Below are 5,139 nucleotides of genomic sequence, written 5' to 3' on the forward strand. Positions count from 1 at the left end.
TTTCCTTACAAAATCTTACTGAAATAAGGACAGTGGCTACTGACTTCTCTAGGAGAGGTTTTACTGGAAGTGAATGTAAGCATTTCCTGAGGAAGGAGAGCAGTAGTCAGTAGTTAACTGAATGCATCTTTCTGATCCTTATCCCATTGCTTCATATCCGTATATTTTCAGCATTGGAGTAAGAGGCAGCTTGCATGCCATACTGAAATGTTGAAAGCCTACCAAGGGAAATGAGATCAAGATGTTTTAAACAAAACATATCTGAATTGTTTATGAATAGAAAAATTTATTAAAAACAATATTAAATCACTGTTGGCTTACAAACAACTGTTCTATGGTGAAAAAACAACCCTTCTTTTTCCCTATTAATTTATAAATATTAATTTATAAATAGGGAAAAAGAAGGGTTGTTTTTTCACCATTTGTTATAGGAGCTGTGTGACCAATGGCAGTTCATACTTGTACTGATATTCAGATGCATCACTGAGGCTTATTAGTAATACTAATGCTCAATGCACGTTAATTTTATATGTGCAGTTCAGAATCATTCTAATAAATGTTTGCTATGAATTTCTGTTTAGATTATTGGAAGCTTTGTTTTGAGTTTGATGTCCATGTAGATGAACTATCAGTGCACCGGGATGTTACTTTTGTTATTGGTACAACTTCCCAATCGTCTTCACTGCTTTAATATTTCACTAAACAAGTTGCATCCACTGTCAAGAGCTGTGTTTAAGATCATTTGATTTATCTTTGCCCAGAAATTATTTTCTCTTGACTTTATGAACTCACAGCCATAAATGAATCCTATCAGCATACTAAATCTGTATTTTCTTGCTGAAGAGTGAGCAGAACAGATCCACTGCCTAGCAGTTGGAGCAATAGAACAAGGGGAAACTTTTCTTTCTCCTCGCTTTTGTTGGCTGTTACCCTTTTCCATTTTCATAACACCTTGAAGCATATTAACGATTTTATTCTATAGCATGAGTGCTTATGTATAGGAAACATAACTTAACTTTGAAAGATAAGGGTGGAGCAGTCACCCACAAAACCATTTTGAGCTGCATCTGCAATATAAAATCTATACAGTGTATGGGATGATGATATTGAATATTGGGTCTCATATTGTGCCTTCTTGACAATACTCTGAATGTTGTTGAAGGAATATGTGCATGTTTTATGCAACTGAAATGCTGTTGTTTAGAGAAATTATAATAACATAATATTCCTATCTGGAAAATATTTAGTTAGTATAACCTTGGAGTGATTACAGTGGTATGATGCCCTGAGAAAATGAAGGTGAGGTCAGACTTGTATTCTATTGCTGTGTTTTTCTAAGTTTTTAAGATGAATCTGAGCACGTGCATCTGAATTGAAAAACAGGGAAAAAAAAGATCAAAATGACCAATGATTTGAGAAGTTTACATATGATGAATGACTACAAAAATAAAGGGTAACAGGAAGAGTTGGAAAGCATTGAATGAAGTACTTGAAAGTGTGCAAGTCAGCTGTTCTATCTGTTCTATCTTGTGGAACATGAGCAGGGAGCAATTTTTGAGCTCTGAAAGCACATTGTATTTGGCAACAGTGAAAAAGATGTCTCAAGCATGTTCTTTTTCTTCCATTTATGGAGTCGGCTGGTTTGGTGTTTAGTGGTGGTGGTTTTTTGTTGGTTTTTTTTTTTTTTTTTTAGATGACTGAACTCTGTGACTATCCTGTCATTCCTGAGAGTTTCTAGATGTGCTCCTCCTCCTGTTCCCAAAGCTCTGTGATGGGGGTACAGTTGCCCATGCCTGCTTTCTCCACTGTTGGGTACGGGCTGTTGTCTCTGAGTTGATGAGAAGATAATGGTGTGGATCCCCCCTGTCTGCCAGCTGGGTCAAGATGGCTCCCTTTGGTTCCCAAATCCATAGAGCAGTAAACATTCCAACATGAGTTGTTCAGCGTATTTTTTTGTGCCGTGCTACTTCAAAGTAAGGTGTGCAGGGAAACTGCAGGTTTAATTTTGAGAGGGATTGTTGCCTAAGAATGTGGATAGATGCGATGGTACTCAAAAAAATGCCTGCACATCTGTTTCCTCCTAATTTCAGTAGGTATATCCAGAGATTTTACAAACTAAGTATTTGTGTAATTGGCGATATTTGTTGTTTTGAGGTTCAATAAAATAATCCAATCTGTTAAATGACATGCTATGAGAGCTGAAATTTATTTGGTGTGCAGCGAGAAAACTGGGGGTGAAAGAAATGGTCTTCCTTCTTTATTTTAGCTTTTGGTCTCCTGATTGTTTTGGTTTTTTTTGTGTGTGCGTGTGTATGTGTGTGATGGTCTATATATACACAGAGTTTTTTTACAGTTAGTGAATGAAGAGAATTTATTTCATTTAAAAAGTATAAACCTACATCATTCCTTCCTTCTTGCACCAGCAGTCTTTCAGGCCTTCTTGTTTTACCAGTAATTTCACATGATTTTGTTGCCCGAGACTTCAAATAAACCAGTGTTTTAAATGTGCCTATACCCCTTGAGTTTTTGGCACTAGGAAAATGAGCTGAAATTGCTAAACTGCTGTAACTTTGGAAACTGTTCTCCAAGTACATATAATAGTTATCTATCCTGTTTGTAACAGTGCCAAAAGAAGTTATTTTGAAATGCGTGAGCTGGAAACCCATTCTCTTCAAGAGGATGCACCTTTCACTTTGCAGGGTTGTCACAAACCAGGGGGTGTATTATCCTCTTAATGCACTTGCATAACTGCCATTAACATTAATGGAAATTACATGCACTGACTGCGAGGTGAATTTACCCTTTTGTTGAAATGAATGATCAGCTGTGACAGATTTTCCAGTGATGCTAAATCAAATTTAGATTGCTACCACTGCCACTAATGCACATCTCAGTGTCTTTGTTGATTGTAGCTTGTTGAAGAAAGTTCGCAATGAAACTTTATTAGGTCATGTGTTCCTTATGATGGAAAATGCCTTTAAAAAGGGAGCGTGTTTGCTTCCTTCTTTAGTGCAGTCCATGGACCACTGTGGTGTGGCAAGCTTTGTGCAGCAAATTTCCTTCTGACTTGGTAGTAACTGTTTGCAGTCCTTCTAGAGCTGGTTCGTAGAATCTGTGCATTGCAGGCGCTGTTGGCCTGTGGTTGGGACAGAGGAATGCTGAGTTTCCTGGTTTCTGTTCCTGACCTTGCTGCTGAATGTCATTTTGGCTCTGTATGACTCATCTGCCTTATCCAACTCAAGTTTGTGTCTAAAATATGTGGAAATAGAACACACCATAGCTCACAGGTGTGTTGTAAAACTTAATTGGCTGTGAATTGTTTTATCACGTGTTGGAAGTCACTACTGAAAGGTCAAATGCTATCTTAGAAAGCAATATAACAATCTTATCAAAACGTCAGCAACACGTAGCCCCTGTTTTCCATCTACCACCTGCATTGGTGTGCTGCACTAACACCGTTGTACCTGTGCAGCCCCTGGAGTGGATGCGGTTGTACTGACACAAAGTGCTGCTCTTGTGCTGCTGGTTCCTGAGCACAGCTGCCAGGTTCCCCTGCCGTGCTGCAGCTGTATGTGGGGGATCTGTGCTGCTTCAATTGAGCTGATCCAGGGTCACGCTGAATGTAGTGAAGAATGTGGCCTAATGAAAAAGGGTCAGGATGATTAGCCTTCTCCAGCAAAGTCAGAATTAGGTCATTGGAAGCAATGTTTGTTTTTAGGCAAAAATCCAAATAAATCAAAAACTAAACGAGTAAATTTTCATTTTCTCTAATACATCCTGTGTGGCTTTTCAAAATATTTACTTCTTGAGCAATTATGGTTCTTCCTACACATCTGCCCTGTGCTGACTTTTTTTCTTTGAACTACATTTGGCCATTTTCCTTAGGAGTTCTCAGGAACTGTCGTACTCCTGTGCTGCTTTGGACTTCAAGTAGCAAAAAGATGGGATCATCTTTTTCTGCTCAGTCCCTTTCTGCTCTTCTTCCACTGGTTGTTCTTGCACAGAAAAGCTGTCCTGTCCATTCTCAACCACATTTTTGCTGTAGCATCATTTAATCGTAAAAATAGTGGCATTAAAATTCTTTTTATTTTTAGTTGTATGTTTGGAACTTTATGGTAAAGAAGGTGGAAGCTCAGAGTCGAGGAATTTTTGATCTGTGTGTAATTCCATATTGGACATAGTAGTAAAGTGTGAGTAAGCTCAGTGTGGCATTGTCATCAGTGTAACTTGTGAAAAAAATCATGCTTTTTGTAAACTACCAATAAATTAGTGTCTTTGAAAGCTGTTCTTAGACGTTCCCAAAGAGTCCACGCGAGATTGTGTGTATTTAGATATTTATTTAAACATCATTGCTTTTCCTTGTATGATGGATGTTGTTTCGAGTCACCGTCTCAAGGAGCTCAGCGAAGCCTTTCTCACTTGTGCCCTCGCACAAGTGTAAGGGGCTGCTGTAGCAGGGCAGGGCAGTGCTCGAGGTCGCCTCGGGCCGCTTATGAGCGGACCACGACCAACGAGGGGCCATTAATTCTCTCTCCCACCCCCTGGGAGGCTCTGCGCACCCTTCCCGCGGCGGGGTCCGGCCCCGGGGCGCAGCCACAGCTTGCGGAGCTGCCGCCAGGCTCGGGGCGAGCTGCGGCCGGAGGAACAGGTTTCCTCTGCGCGCCGCCGGGGCGTTGCGTCAACGCCGGGAGGAGGATCTTCGAGGTAAATGAACTTTTTAAACGGGGAAAGGAGAAGGGAGAGGAAGAAGGACGGGGCGGGTGGAGCGGAGCACCCGCCCGAGCGCTTCCTCCGAACGCTCGCTCGGAAGCGGGCTTTGGATGCTGCCAGAGGATGCCCTTCTCCGCCGCGGCGCTCCGCGGGCGGCCTGGCAAAGCGGCGGCACGGCGCGGCTGAGCCCCGGCTCCGCGGTGAGAGCGCGGCGGGGAGGGGGCGGCGGCGCCCCGCGGCTGCGGCTCCGGAGGCCGAACCGGGCGGGGAGCCGGGGCGGAGGGGCTCGCGCCGCGTGGGGAGCGGCCGGGGCTGGAAGTTGTGCGGGGCGTTCGGAGAAAAAGGGCCGGGAAGGCAGACGGATGCGGCCGTGCCTTCGGAAGCTCCCCGCCTTGCTCCCCGCCTTGCTCCCCGCCTTGCTCCCCGCCT

Source organism: Centrocercus urophasianus, unplaced genomic scaffold (assembly GCF_019232065.1).
Source record: "Centrocercus urophasianus isolate 14NV4802_14NV808 unplaced genomic scaffold, USGS_Curo_1.0 seq_38, whole genome shotgun sequence".
Lineage (NCBI taxonomy): Eukaryota > Metazoa > Chordata > Aves > Galliformes > Phasianidae > Centrocercus > Centrocercus urophasianus.